Genomic DNA, 17117 nt, shown 5'->3' with positions numbered 1-17117 from the left:
AGCTTGTTCTGCAAGTGCTGCATCCTTTCCGCCTTGTGTTGAGTTGGTAACAGGTCTGCCACTTTGTGCCTGTACCGAGGGTCTAGTAGCGTGGCCACCCAGTACAGGTCATTCCCCTTGAGTTTTTTGATACGGGGGTCCCTCAACAGGCTGGACAACATGAAAGAGGCCATCTGCACAAAGTCGGATCCAGACGTACTCTCCATCTCCTCTTGCTCTTCCACAGTGACATCACGCAACTCCTCTTCCTCCCTCCAGCCACGAACAATACCATGGGAACGTGGAGCAGCAGAAGCCCCCTGTGATGGCTGCTGCAGTTGTTCTTCTGCCACTGCCGCCGCCTCTTCTTCCTCCACAGAAACACCTTCCTCATAATCGTCATCCAAGTCTGACTCCTCTCCTTCCCCACATGACTCCTCTTCTTCCTCCTCCTCCCCCTCTGTGGTGCCGCAGGTGTCGAGGAAACATGTGGTTCGGATGTAAATCGCTCCCACTAATCCTCCTGCCGTAGCTGTTCCAGCTCCTCCACAGCTTCATCCACCACTCTACGCACGGCACGCTCCAGGAAGTAAGGGGATCAAGTCGCTGATGGTGCCTTCAGCGCGACTCACCAGGTTGGTCACCTCTTTAAACGGCCGCATGGTCCTGCATGCATTTCGCATCAGTGTCCAGCTGTTGGGCCACAACATCCCCATCTTCCCAGATTGTGTCCTTCTACTGTAGTTGTACAGGTACTGGGTGACGGCTTTCTCCTGGTCTAGCAGGCGAGAGAACATCAGCAGGGTGGAATTCCAGCGAGTTGGGCTATCGCATATCAAGCGTCTCACCGGCAAGTTGTTTTCCCGCTGAATGTCCGCAAGCCGTGCCATGGCCGTATAAGACCGCCTGAAATGCCCACAGAACTTCCTGGTCTGCTTCAGGATGTCCTCTAAGCCTGGGTACTTTGAGACAAATCTTTGCACGACCAGATTTAGCACATATGCCATGCAGGGTACATGTGTCAGCTTTCCCAAATTTAAAGCGGAAAGGAGATTGCTGCCGTTGTCACACACCACGTTGCCGATCTCCAGCTGGTGCGGGGTCAGACATTGCTCCACCTGTTTGTTAAGAGCAGCCAGGAGAGCTGCTCCAGTGTGACTCTCCACTTTGAGGCAAGACATGTCTAAAATTGCGTGACACCGTCGTACCTGGCATGCAGCGTAGGCTCTGGGGAGATGGGGCTGTGTAGCTGGAGAGGAAGAGGAGATGGCAGCACCGCTACAGTTCAACTGACACTCAGCCAAGGAGGAGGAGGAGGTTGACAGCGAAGAGGATGTAGCTGAAGGAGAAGGAGAGGAGGTGGCAGGAGGCCTGCCTGCAAGCCGTGAAGTTGTCACAAGTCGGTCTGCTGCGCAGCCACGTACTCCCTGCTTGCTGCCATCGGTCACCAGGTTGACCCAATGGGCTGTGTACGTAATGTAGCGGCCCTGCCCATGCTTGGCAGACCAGGCATCCATGGTCAGGTGGACCCTTGACCCAACTCTCTTCGCAATAGATGACACCACTTGCCTCTGAACTGCACGATACAGTTTGGGTATGGCCTTTCGTGAAAAATAAGTGCGGCCTGGTATCTTCCACTGCGGTGTCCCAATGGCCACAAATTTACGGAAAGCCTCTGACTCCACCAGCTTGTATGGTAATAGCTGGCGAGCTAATAGTTCCGCCACACAAGCTGTCAGACGCCGGGCAAGAGGGTGACTGGCCGAAATTGGCTTCTTCCGCTCAAAGACTTCCTTCACGGACACCTGGCTACTGCTGTGGGCAGAGGAGAAGGAACCGCTCAAGGGCAGAGGCGGTGTGAAGGAGGGTGGCTGTGAAGGTTCAAGGGAGAAAGCGGATGAAGACGATGCACCTGAAGAAGGAAGAGGAGAAGGAGGGTGGCTTGTCTTTTGAGGGGTGCTGCTTTTCCTCAGGTGTTCTTCCCATAGCTGTTTGTGCTTTTTCTCCAGGTGCCTTCGTAAGGCACTTGTCCCTACGTGAGTGTTGGCCTTTCCACGGCTCAATTTTTGGTGGCAGAGAGAACAGATGGCTTTGCTCCTATCTGAGGCACACACGTTAAAATATTTCCAAACCGCTGAGCCCCCCTGGGGTGATGGCACTACGGTGGCATCAACAGCTGACCTTGAAGGGCATGTTGGCTGGCTGCCCCTAGCTGGCGATACATGGCACCGGACACTGCCCCCAGCTGTTTCTGAGGACGAGCTCCCCCTGCTTCTATCATGGAGTTGTTTCCTCCTACTCCTCTCTGGCTCCCTGTCTGAACTGTCCCCCTGGTCATCTTTTCTATTGGGAACATTTGTGGCATCCGTATAATCGTCATCATAATCCTCCTGCCCAGTTTCGCTTTCCTCAGACAACTCCACAACTGCACCAACTTCAGGTGGGTCATCATGCCCCTCCTCACACATTGGGCCTGATTCACAAAGCGGTGCTAACAGTTAGCACCGTGGTGAAAAGCCCTTTATCACGCCTAAACTCTGTTTAGGCATGATAGGTTTAGGTGTGATAAGTTTAGGTGTGATAAGTTTTTAGGTGTGATAAGTTTAAGTACCAACTGGGCTAGCACCGCAGTGCACAGCTGATCAAAAGTTTTGCGCTAGCAAAGTCTGGTGCACTTTGCATAGAGTTTAATGGCGCTGCTTTGCGTGCGGGACTTTGCGTGCGATCTAAACTTATCTAAACTTAGCATGCCTAAACTTATCATGCCTAAACTGAGTTTAGGCATGATAAAAATGGTTATCACGCCTAAAGTCTTTAACTGGGTTATCACCGCTTTGTGAATCGAGCCCATTACGTCCATACTATCGCTACCTAACTCAGACGTATGAGGTGGTGTACCTGCGCCTTCTTCTTGTTGTTGCATTAGTGGCTGTGAATCAGTGATTTCACCACCACCAAATAAATAAATAATGGTATCGATCCATCAACTTCTGGGTTATGGGCCCAGCACACTTCCACTTCACCACTCTGCAGTCTGCTTACATTTGTATACAATCTTCAAGTTTAAGAAGGGTACATTAGTTGAAATAGTTACACTACAATCTATGTTACAGCAAGGCCCTAATGACACTTTCTCTTAAGAGGCTATGGCCGCCGATTGGCCCATGTGGTAAAGCAAGGTGTAAAAAACAGTATACCTAGCAGAGGATGGTTTCAATCCATCAACCTCTGGGTTATGGGCCCAGTACACTTCCACTGCACTACTCTGCTGCCACACAGTAAATGCTTCGTTGTAGGAAAAAGCAGGTGCGGAGCTAGGGGGGTCGGGGTAGGACAAGTGCCCCGGGGCGCCTGGTCCCCAAGGGCGCCCAGCTTAGCTTCGGGGTTTTTTTTTTTGTTTGTTTTTTTTGTGGGGGGTGAGGGGAGCAGCGCAGAGAAGAGGAAGAGCTGTGCGGACGGTGGGGAAGGGGGGCCATCTCCCCCCCTCCTTCCCTCACCTTAGGTGCTCTCCCTCCCTCGCTGTCCCCTCCAATGTCCGGGTGGCTGGCAGCGGCGGGCGGAACTCACCTCCGTCTCGCTCCAGCACCGGCCGGAAGTTCGGGTGTGCAGCCGCTGCTAGACCAGAGTAGTGGCAGATCCATCCGGCGCTGCGACGAGACGGAGGTAAGTTCCGCCCGCCGCTGCCAACCACCCGGACATTGGAGGGGACAGCGAGGGAGGGAGAGCAGATCTTCCTCTTCTCTGTGCTGCTCCCCTCCTGCTGGGGAGGGGGACACCTGGCTACCTACTCTGGGCACATATACCCCTAACTACATATACTGCACATATACCCCTGGCTACCTACTCTGGGCACATATACCCCTGCCTACATATATTGGGCACATATACCCCTGGCTACCTACTCTGGGCACATATACACCTGGCTACCTACTCTGGGCACATATACCCCTAACTACATATACTGCACATATACCCCTGGCTACCTACTCTGGGCACATATACACCTGCCTACATATATTGGGCACATATACCCCTGGCTACCTACTCTGGGCACATATACCCCTGGCTACCTACTCTGGGCACATATACCCCTGGCTACCTACTCTGGGCACATATACCCCTGGCTACCTACTCTGGGAACATATACCCCTGCCTACATATATTGGGCACATATACCCCTAACTACATATACTGGGCATATACCCCTACCTACCTATACTGGGCACATATACCCCTGGCTACCTACTCTGGGCACATATACCCCTGGCTACCTACTCTGGGCACATATACTCCTAACTACATATACTGGGCATATACCCCTGGCTACCTACTATGGGCACATATACTCCTAACTACATATACTGGACATATACCCCTGGCTACCTACTCTGGGCACATATACCCTAACTACATATACTGGGCGTATACCCCTGGCTACCTACTCTGGGCACATATACCCCTGGCTACCTACTGCCTACATATACTGGGCACATATACTCCTAACTACATATACTGGGCATATACCCCTGGCTACCTACACTGGGCACATATACCCCTGGCTACCTACTCTGGGCACATATACCCCTGGCTACCTACTCTGGGCACATATACCCCTGGCTACCTACTCTGGGCACATATACCCCTGCCTACATATATTGGGCACATATACCCCTAACTACATATACTGGGCATATACCCCTGGCTACCTACTCTGGGCACATATACCCCTGTCTACATATACTGGGCACATATACTCCTAACTACATATACTGGGCATATACCCCTGGCTACCTACTCTGGGCACATATACCCCTGGCTACCTACTCTGGGCACATATACCCCTGACTACATATACTGGGCACATATACCCCTGACTACATATACTGGGTACATATACCCCTGGCTACATATACTGGGCATATATACCCCTGCCTACATATACTGGGCACATATACCCCTGGCTACATATACTGGGCATATATACCCCTGGCTACATATACTGGGCACATATACCCCTGACTATATATACTGGGCACATATTATACCCCTGGCTACATATACTGGGCACATATAACCCTGGCTACATATACTGGGCACATATACCCCTGGCTATATATACTGGGCACATATACCCCTGGCTACATATACTGGGCACATATACCTCTGGCTACATATACTGGGGACACATACCCCTGCCTACATATACTGGGCACATATACCCCTGGCTACCTGTTCTGTGGACATGATTGCTGAATTTGTCTTGTTAGAGGCCTCATGATTGCTGAATTTGTCTTGTTGGGGGCCTCAGGATTGCTAAATTTGTCTTGTTGGGGGCCTCATGATTGCTGAGTTGGTCATGTTGGGGGCCTCATGTTTGCTCATGATTGCGGAATTTGTCTTGATGGGGGGGGCTCATGATTGCTGAATTTGTCTTGGAACATGCTGGAAGGTACATACTGAGGGAGGGTGGGTAAGCGTGAGCCTGCTAACCTCCATGTACATTTGAAGGGGCGTGGCCAAATGTGGAGCACCCATAACCACGCCCACATTTGGTCACGACCCTTCACCTTAGGGGGCGCATTAATAGTCTTTGTCCCCGGGCGCTGAAAACCCTAGCTACGCCTCTGGGAAAAAGTGGTAGATAAATCTCCACCTTGCCCCAACAGTCACATTCTGCTGCACATCATGGGCTTGATTCACAAATGCGTAATAACTGCTATCACGCAAACGTTCGTTTATCATGCGAAGTATTGCTTTACGTGTGCAAACCCGCTGCGCACGGCAGATCGCGTGATATAACTGCTGTGATAGCAGTTATCACCCATTTGTGAATCAAGCCCCATGTACAGCTACATTTACTGTGTTAAAAAGGAGCTTTACTGAATATATAACGTAAAGCATAAAATTGCTTGTTTTTTATAATATTACTTAGGAAATGATTTGGTCAGTGTTTGCCCAGTGTAAAACCTTTCCTCTCGCTAAATTTACGTTTTGAACATTTATCACAGTTGGCGATATCTTTACTACTGTTCGGTGAATCACTGTGGAATGTTTATTTAGGCCTGGAACCCACTAGCAGCACTTTTCATGGAATTTAAAAACTCTTGCTAATGCTATGCTATGGGTGATTTTTAAAAATCACATGCCTCAAGTGGGATCACACCCAAAGCATTACATTAGCAAGAGCTTTTCAGATCACAGTGCTTGAAAATATGCTGCTAGTGGGTTCAAGGCCTCATCACTGTGTGTTCCGAAGCCAGCAGAAATAACATCTGGGGCCATATGCAATTCACTTTTTCTCCTGAGTTTTCTTCCAGGTGATATCTTCACGTCTTGTCATAAAATGCATACATTTAAAAAAAAAATCCGCAAGCGAATTTAGGCGCAACGTTAAATACCAATATTACTAGCAATATCGGTAAATAATAATTTAAGCGCAACATTAAATAACAAAATCGATAACATAAACAGTAAATAACAATTTAATTGCAGTATTACATTATGGGTAAATTTACCGATAATGTTGAACCTAACTATAACCTAACCTCTCCCTACTCTCACACAGAACCCTCCCCTGGTGGTGCCTACTGCCTAAGACCCCCTTGGTGGTGCCTAACCCTAAAACCCCCCTGGTGGTGCCTAACCCTTAGACCCCCCTAGTGGTGCCTAACCCTAAGACCCCCTGGTGGTGCCTAACCCTAAGACCCCCTGGTGGTGCCTAACCCCAAGACCCCTCTGGTGGTGCCTAACCCTAAGACCCCCTTGGTGGTGCCTAACCCTAAAACCACCCTGGTGGTGCCTAACCCTTAGACCCCCCTAGTGGTGCCTAACTCTAAGACCCCCTGGTGGTGCCTAACTGCCTAACCCTAAGACCCCCCTGGTGGTACCTAACCCTAAGACCCCCCTGGTGGTGCCTAACCCTAAGACCCGCCTGGTGGTGCCTAACCCTAAGACCCCCCTGGTGGTGCCTAACCCTAAGACTCCCCTGGTGGTGTCTAACTCTAAGACTCCCCTGGTGGTGCCTAACTCTAAGACCCCTTAGTGGTGCCTAACCTTAACACCCCCTGATCCCTGCTACCAATAATACGATAAATTTCAAGTCAATTGCACCCGCCAGCTAAATAGCGTAATGGCTTTCTATATTACAATAAATAACAATTATGCCCACATATCGATAAATAGCAATTGTGCCCACATATATCGATAATTAACAATAGCGCCCATTTTTGGAAGCAATTTTTTCAACTGCTCCTCATAAGAAGCCTTTTAAACCACCAGAAAGCAAGAAGATACTCAAAATAATTTTGATAGTACTTTTTCCACCAATTTTTAGGTACTTTTTCAATTTTAAAATGCTTAAAAGTTATTTTAAAGAGAATGTAAAAATTATCTCCTAGGAGATAACTCAGGATAAAAAGTGGTGGACTCTGGGAGCAGAATTCCTCATAGCTAAACAATCTAGGCTAAACATCACTGGAAGGGCGGGGCTATATACTAATATACTGCAATATATAGATATAGGAACTGTTTCTTTTTTTTTTTTTTTTTTTTTTTTTTTTTTAACCTCAGATCATTCACCTGCTTGACCGATAAATACATAACTTCACTGCCATGCTCCTAGGTCAAGCTGAGCTGTCATCATCGGTTATCAATATAGCAGGAGAGAAGGGGGGGTTATTTTACATTTTATCAATCTATTTATTACAAAACTTTATTAAACCATATAGAGCTATGCTACTTCCTTCATTTTCTACCCTACCCCAGCTTTCTCTCATCTTACCACTTAAAATCAAACCTCTTACCACACTCAACATCCGTTCTCCACAGGCGCTCCATCCATACTCCATTTAACCCATTTAACCCAACCTTGGCCCGCCTCACATACTCCCTACTCTTACTTCCTACTACTCTTACCTAAGCATTTCCGACCAGATCATTCGCCATTTATATAAGGCACTATCTTGGAATTTTTCTTCTTCTTCCCATTCCTCCAATACTAGAAATTTTTTCATCTTTCCTATCCAGTCCCTCAGAGTAGGAGCCTCTACCTCTTTCCACTTACATGCTATTAATTTTTTTGCCACCACCGCGGCTGGATAGGTCAGATTCTGGACTTCCCCTGTCCCCAGGATAGCCTTTGTTTCTGTAAATCCACAGATTTTTTTCCTTCCTCTATTACAGAAGGATTCAATTTCCATCCAAAATTTGTGGATTTTAGGGCAGGACCACCACATATGGGCGAGTGAACCCCTGTCTGCTTGGCATCGCCAACATTTATTGCTTGTATTAGCTCTCATCTTACTCAGTCGTGCTGGTGAGATGTACCATCTCGCTACCAGCTTATAATTAATCAGCTGGTAGGCGGGAATCTTAGATGTCCAGATCTTCTTAAAAATCTTTCCCCAATCCATGGCTTGAATCGGTTTTAAATCCATTTCCCATTTTGTGCAAAAAGGGGGACGCAAGGGATCATAATAACCACCAATAAAATTATACAACAGGGATATTGATTTATCTTTTTTAACAGCAGAACTGAAACAACTCTCAAAGAAATTCTTCTGTCCGCTGATTTTGCCTCTTATTTTATAGAAAAAACTTAATAATTGGCAGTATTTAAAACCCTTTACCTTATCCTCCTTTATTTTTATCATTTGATCTGTGAACTCTGTCAACGTCGTAGCAGGCTCAAATATTGTATCCCTAAACCATTGCTCATTCATACCAGGTTCAAAATTTGGATTATTACCCAATGTTGCCAGGGGTGATAGCCTTTTCTCATATTCTACTTCCAATAATTCCACAAATGCCCACAGGGTTGGTGCGAGTAGAGGGTGTGAAACCTCCTGGGCTGCCTTCCTAACCATCTTTGGATGCCATGATGAAACCAAAGCAAAATCTATTAACTCTTTCTCGTAATGAGACCAGAACATATGGGGAGGCGCAATTCTTATATCCAATAATCTATCGAGATGTATGCTCCTATAATAGTGGTTAATATTAGGGGCACCCATTCCCCCCCTATCTTTAGAACGGCTGATAGTTTTATAAGCTATCCTATGTTTATTTTTCCTCCAAATAAAATCCCCAAACAATCGGTCCCACTCTGAAAACCACGATCTTGGCACGGCTATGGGAAGGTTTTGTATAACAAAATTTATCTTTGGTAGAATTTTCATTTTAATAAAATTAATTCTACCTATAACATTTAGGGGGGAGTTTTCCATAGATCTTACAAGATGTGTACATTCTTCTTGAATTTTTGAATAATTCTCTCTAAATAACTCTCCTTCGTTTTTACATATATAAATCCCAAGATATTTAATTTTCTTATCTGTAGCGTTAAAATGATATTTTTTTTATCTCCTCTAACACATCACGATCACAACCCATATTCAGAATCTCCGATTTTGTGTTATTTATTTTAAAACTCGATACTCTGCCAAATTCTTCAAGGATTTTACAGACTTTATCTAATGAGATCTGCGGATTCGTCAATGTCAATAATAAATCATCAGCATATGCCAAGATCTTGTTCTCATACTCCCCTATTTTCCACCCCACAATCTCTGGATCATTCTGAATTATAGAGATCAACACTTCCATACTTAAATTGAATAGGAGGGGGGAGAGGGGGCACCCCTGTCTAACTCCATTATTTATTGGGAAGGGCTTAGATAGAATCCCATTAATTTTGACTCTTGCCTCTTGATTTCTATAAAGACCCTTAATTCTATTTATAATAGTCTCTCCAAAGCCGAAAAATTTAAGGGCAGTAAACATAAATGGTCTAGATATACGATCGAAAGCCTTTTCGGCATCGATGGCTAACAAGATTGCTTTATTTTTATCATGTTTAATTCTGTGTTGAAAACTAATTGCAGAGAAAATATTATCGCGCATTTGACGTCCTTTTCTGAACCCTGCCTGTTCCTTACCCAGTATTTTGTCTAAGACCTTTTCCAGTCTAAGAGTTAAAATCTTCGCATAGATCTTCACATCTGTATTAATAACAGATATTGGTCGGTAGCTTTGAGTTTCATCTGGGATTTTCCCCTCCTTCAGAATCAATGTTATTGTTGCTAGGTTTCCCAATCGGGTAAATGGTTCCTTACCGTTTTCCTCATTCATCATTTTCCCGAGCATTGGTGCTAATTTGTCTATAAAGGTCTTATAAAAGATTGTTCCATATCCATCTGGGCCCGGACTTTTCCCATTCTGCAATGTTAGAATAGCATCATGCACTTCTTTCAGGGTAATAGGAGTCTCCATTAAATCTTTTTCTTCGCTACTTAATCGGGGCAGCTTTAAATCATCAAAATAGTCTTCGATTTGCTTCGCCGTTGTCGTTATGTCTAAATTATATAATTTGTCAAAGTATTTACCAAAAATATCCCCCATTAGGGATGTGTCATAACAGAGCTTACCTTCTGCATTTTTAATTTTTTCAATAAAATTACGAGTTTTCTTTTTGTCTAACAATCTAGCCATCATTCTGCCTGGCTTATTGATATTAATTGAGTACTCTCGTTTCAGCCGTTTATATTGGTTACGGCATTCCGTATTCAGCAGAGAGTTTAAGGAGAATCTGATCTCCACCAGCTTTGTATAATTTAAGTCATTTGGCAGGGATTTATGATCTTTTTCTGCATCATTTAGGGCCTGCATCAGGTTTTCCAACTGTTTCTTTTTTTCCCATTTTAACCTACTTGTTTGCTTAATTAAAGAGCCCCTAATAACGCATTTAAGACACTCCCATTCTGTCCGTAGTAATGGAACGGAGTTCTCATTCTCTTTACAATAAAGGTCAATTTGTTCTTCAACTATTTCCTTCACCCCGGGCTCTTTCAACAATTGCTCATTTAATTTCCAATTAAATTCTGTTCCTATTTTATTATTCCATTGAATTGTAAGAAAAACTGGCGCATGATCCGAATATGTAATGCAGCCTATCTTAATATCTATAACATCTAATAAGTTATCCTGTTCCAACAAGAAAAAATCCAATCTTGAGTAAGTATTATGAACCTGAGAAAAGAAAGTATAATCGGAAACGTCTTGGTTATGTATTCTCCATACATCAGCCATTTTTTTACTTCTAAGTTTATTCACCAACAACTGCAATTGCTTTTTCCCTATATTGGACTTTTTTTTTGAGGAATCTATTTCGGGATTTAAGGCAACGTTGAAATCCCCTCCCATATATATATAGGAACTGTTTCTGATGTTGAAACACCCCCATTTTTTTTTTAAATTACTGTAAAAGTGGATATTCAGTGGTGCTTATGGGGCTGGAGGAAGCATCGGGTAAGTATCAAATCTTTGTTTATTCTCATCTTAGGTACACTTTAAATACAGTATAGTCAAACAATTTGCTAACAGCAAATGGAATAAGTTAACTCAGTGTTTTGTTTTGTTTTTAAATCTTTTATTATCTGTTTGTTGAACAAATATTCTGATCAGTTTTGACACTTCAGTTGACACTTTTACAATAAATTTTTTTTTTTTTGAGACAAAAAATAAAAACACAAAACTCATACACAAACACACACGTTAGATCAGGCCTAGTCGGTTGTCTCTGCATCTTCTTCATGTTCCTGACCTGAAATGTTGGCCATGGTTGGTATACCAACATTTTACCACCCAATATTAAGGCCCCTTTTACACTTGCATTGTAAACATGTGTTGTGTTACCCTGTTTTATGCAAGGCAATGGCCCTAGTACACTTACCAGGGGCGTAGCAATAGGGGTTGCAGAGGTAGCGACCGCATCAGGACCCTTGGCCCAGAGGGGCCCCGAAGGGCCCTCCCTCAACTACAGTAATAGCTCTCTATTGGTCCTGTGCTCATAATAATCACTTCTATAGATACTTTGAATTGTGGTAATCATTAACAAACTGTTCCCCATCCCCTTCTTGCACCTCTGACACTGTAGTTGCCATTGGCAGGTTTTGGTGTGCTGTATCAATTATGTTATGTATAGAGTGCTTAGGGGGCCCCATTGTAAAACTTGCATTGGGGCCCACAGCTCCTTCGCTACCCCACTGACACTTACCATGCCCGCATCGGAAGTGCCCGATCTGCAAAGTTAACAGCATGTTACCATCCGATTTCTGTGGCCTAAGTAATGTAAGTCAATGGGGGACACATACATTTTCAAAATGTTGTTGGCAGTGCAGCGCGCATGTGCAGAAGGATGGTAATACGACGGTAAACCCGGGAATTCCAGTGACATACTTCCTGTCCAGCAGGAAGTACGACACTGGAAGAGGGACAGCAGGGGTCATGTGGGGGTGGCACTATGCATAGGACCCTGATGGCACAATCTGCCGCAGGGTCATATATTTGTGGTTTTGTGTGATGTGGTGGGATGCGCTGGGGGTGAGGCATCGCACCACAAACGCACATTTCAAGTGTAAAACCAGCCTAAACGAAACATGAAGAGAGAGTAAGGTGGAAGCTGCCCTTTTACATCATGCTGCCTGACCAGCAGATCCACTGTCTTCCTGAATCACTGACCCAGAATCAGCATGCAGATCAGGTATTCTGACCTCACTGGCTGCATGCTGGTTCCTGGTGTGACTCGTACATCACTGAACACAAAGGATCAGCATGACAGGTGGGCAGCTGGGATATTCTCAGAGGGAATAAAAATGGCAGCCTTCGTGTCCTCCTCACTACAAGGAGGCAGAGCAGGAAACAGCCAGAAAAGACAAGACTTGGCATCTCTGGGGTGTGATTCCCCTTCTCTTGGCATTCTTGAGGTTGGATCTTCTGGTTCTTATATCCGTCTATATGTGATCTATACCTTCCATGTCTGGCTCATAGTTACATCTCTGGCTAGGCCAGAATGCTTTCCACTACAGTTCTGCTTATTGCTGCACATTCATTATGGCGTAACAGTAGGAGCAATATTGTGCTGATTTCCATGTGTACACGGGATGGTCTATGTGTGTGATATCTTATGCAACGCTGGGCTTTATACACCTCTGGTCATTATTGCTGTATAATCACACTGTCTGCTGATGTGCCTTGTAGTCCGGCAGAAATATCCCATTTTCTTTATTACATTCCTCATTGTGGCGCTCTGCCCTTAGCTTGGAGTTTATTATGTGTACCATGATGTCTGCATCATTCTCTCAGTGGCCAGTTATGGGTCCGGATGATCGGGAAGCTGGTAAACAGTAAATGTTCCATAGATTTGGTGCTAACCCGTTTTCCTGTTTTCTGACTAACCTTTGAGACCAAGAAAACTATGGAGAATCCTGATTGTCACCACATGTCGCCCTGATGAACAGACTGTGTGACAACAGCATCATGATGTCAGCTACAGATTAAGAGGACTGCGCTATGATACAACACTCACAGTTACTGTTGCCTGTATGCATCAGGATTTGATCCCTTGGGCAACATATTGGGTGCTGTACAGAAGCGTTGGTAGTTGTAATGGTCATGTCTAGGAGAAGCAAGTGATTTGTCTGATCAGCTGATAGACTTGCAGGGCTATGATTTGCGGTGATCACACCCTGCTTCCATATCTATCACCTGACCAAACTGATCACATGCTTCTTTAAGAGTACTCCTAGACATGACCATCACTACTTTAGTCTACAGGCTAGCAATGCGCTCTGTCGCTATGGAGGAGGGATGCAAATGACAGAGTGGTTTCAGAGGGAGGGGTAAGGAGGTGACCCGCCTCTCTGGATCTCTTGGCGAGGCATCATGGCCACTGTGCACATACTGGACTCTCACCAGAGTAAGCCCCAATGGCCGCCTTGGCCAATCTAGAATTTAGTCTACAGAATCAATACAACAGACTAAGGATACCCTTGTTCACATCTGTTCCTTATGTACAATTCCAGACTGTCTCCTGAAAGTGAACCTTAAGTGAATATAAACTGAAAGGTGTATCTGTCCTCCTACTCCTAAAATAACTTTCAGATCTCCTATAGTTTTATGTTATGTTTAAAAACTTAAAGTAGATGTATTATTTTGTTTCAGCTCAGTGGCACAGTCCGTCTTGTGTCTTAGCTAGCTAAAATATTTGAACTATTAACCTTCTATATCAATCCCCTGCTCTCAGTAGCCAATTTATCTGCCAGGAAAGTGTTGTATGGTTGTGATTCTCTATCAGTGAGGGACACTATAGTCCGACTGGGTCCTGACTGGAGAAAAACTGTCTGTTGCATAGCTGAATATTAACCCTTTCAGGCAGAGAAAGAATAAAAGAAACATACCATAGAGATTATTATGCTTGCCAATGTACATACACAGGTCTATCTCATCATGTCACATGTTGCTAAAAGACACTACATTAAGGTTAACGCACATAAACGAGTGACATCACTACCCCACATAAAAAAAAAAAAGTAGCTTAAAACACATTGCTCACACACACTGATATTGCAAACGATTATGTTGTTCAAATGCTGCATGTGCAAGCGACATTTCACATGACATGTGCACGAATGCTCCAGAAAAATGTAATTTGACATTGTCAATGTCATATACACAGGCCCGCTACGCAGTACCCGCCCAATAGTCATCTGACTTGATCCGCCAATTGGATCGAGCTGAATTTGCTATATCGGTCGCTTGACATTGTCGTTAAACATCTTTTAGGTACATTTTTTTATATCAATTGTTGTTCGATAAGGCAATATCTGTTTGCCTGATGTTTCAAATGACTTTTGTTCAACACTAGCAAATTAGTGCCCGCTCAGCACTTGCATGTCATGACTAAAGGCCCTTACCCACCTTGGAATTTTTCTCATGATTTTCATGTTGACCGTCGATTTTTTTTGTCGTTTCCGCAATCACGCAGCAAGGGTGCAGGCGCACGATCATATGAACGCCGCTTAGTATTGCACGGTGATAATAACTGTCCTGGCGGATCGGATTTTTAAGATCCCCCGACGAATTCTGCGCAAAGTGCCGCAATCTCGTCTGCGCCCGTTGTGAATTTCACGTGACATTGAGCATCCCCGCTGACCAGACGGGGGGTGCTCATCATCAGGGAGATGTCCAGGGGCGTATCTAGACTTAATAGGGCTCCACCTGCAAAAATGATAGCATGGGCCCCCTTGGTCCCTGCTCAACACGCCCCACCTTTCTCCTCATCTTGCAGCCAATGAAGAATTAAATATAAATGTATGTTAAAAAAAACTTGATTCGCCTACAAAAACCCTCCTCCCTCTTCCCACTTGCAAGTGCAGCCAATTAGCAAAGAAATGTGTGTTAAAGAAAGCCTCCCTGTTCACTCTTAAAAACTGTCTACTGTCACCTCCTTCTGACATGCAGAGTAGCGAGTAGCAGGAGTGTGTGTATATTAACCTGCTTCCAGACACTGCGGGTCTCCTCCATGCTTCACAGCCAAATACTCTCTGCTGCCAATCGCCGGCCCCTGATCATGTGACTGATGCAAGCTAATGGGGAGGGTTTTTGCTAATTGGCTGCATTTGCGGTTGGGGAGAGGGAGGAGAAGGGGCCCTGAAAGCCTCCCCCTTGCAATGGAGGGGTCGCGGGGGGTTATTGTTACGCCCATGGAGATGTCGTTGGATCCATCTTCCTGCGTCACGAGGTGAGTATGTAGCTAAACACTGAATGTGTCCCTTGAAGGAACAAAGCCCCATGGACACAATTAAAATGTAACCTTTATTATAATGTACTATAAAAGGTACTAAAATTGGCCCAAACACAGATATGCTATAAACATACCCCCACTATAATGAGATACAGAGATTGTGTGAGGAACTGTGCAGAACAATATATGTGGCAGGCCAATACCACACACTGACCTCATGTGCACTACCCCAACACAAGAAGAAAATAAAGGCTATTGTCTACATAACAAAGTGCGAGTGCCACACAATGCACTAGAGGCCCGACCTGTTTCGCCTAAACAGTTTGTAAGATTTATCTAGCAGCAAAAAACATTCCTATCCACCACCCACTATTGCCCCAATACAGTAACTACATATCATATCAATATACAATTGCTCTGAGATTTTCCCTTTTGCTGACAGTGACCTGCTGTGAAAATGCAAAGAATCCTCACAGTTTTCCACAGACTTGTGGGTGATCAGTCTGTATTATATGGTAAGGCAATTTAGAGGTATATAGCAGCTTCATGTTGCAGCCAAAGTACTTTTGGGCTGTGATAAGAGGCAGCAATGTCTATAAGGCAGTAATAATCAATGTTACAGTATTTTGTTTTGTCACGTGTCTTACTTGTGGAGCCAGCACCATCTCCTTTGGTGCGCAGCATGTGGAGTGAGACGTCTATCAATCTACTTTGTTATTGCTGTCTGTGTCTGCGCTAAGTTAAGGTATGGTGGTGTATGCATTTAGTGGCTAATGTAATGCATCAATTTGTTTCTCACATTAAGTATACATTTACAGTGCAACAATATATGGAGTAATGTTATATGAACAGGTACTGTGGTGTTTGTTTATACAGATGTATCCACTATTTAGTGATATTTGTGTTCCTACTGTGGGTGTGCGTGCGATGATGGGATAAGTTAGGCCTCTTTTTCATGAACTGTTGAGCTGTGTGCTCAGCAAGCAGTTACCAGGCAGCAGTAAGCAGTTATCATGCAGGAACGAGCAGTTACCAGGCAGCAGTGAGCAGTTGTGAGAGTTTGAGAGGCATTTCACTGCCTAACAACAGTTTGTGGAAAAGAGGCCTAAGAGATGTGTGGGGAGGCGAAGATGGAGTGAGTGATGTATAAATCTGTGACATTCTTGCAATGTAAAACTCTCATTTATTTCAAAAACAATGTTTCAGCAGAAGACTCTATGCAGAGTTCTGCCTTAAAGGGGAACTGAAGAGAGAGGTATATGGAGGCTGTCATGTTTATTTACTTTTAATCAATACCAGTTGCCTGGCAGCCCTGCTGGCCTATTTCTCTGCAGTAGTATCTGATTAAAACCAGAAACAAGCATGCAGCTAGTCTTGTCAGATCAGACTTATAAGTCTGAACCACTGAAGCACCTGATCTGCTGCATGCTTGTTCAGGGGCTATGGCTAATAGTATTAGAGGCAGAGGATCAGCAGGGCTGCCAGGCAACTGGTATTGTCTAAAAGGAAATAAACATGACAGCCTCCATATACCTCTCTCTTCAGTTCCCCTTTAAGA

Source organism: Hyperolius riggenbachi, chromosome 10 (assembly GCF_040937935.1).
Source record: "Hyperolius riggenbachi isolate aHypRig1 chromosome 10, aHypRig1.pri, whole genome shotgun sequence".
NCBI classification, from domain to species: Eukaryota; Metazoa; Chordata; class Amphibia; order Anura; family Hyperoliidae; genus Hyperolius; species Hyperolius riggenbachi.
Note: the sequence above shows the minus strand (reverse complement) of the source record.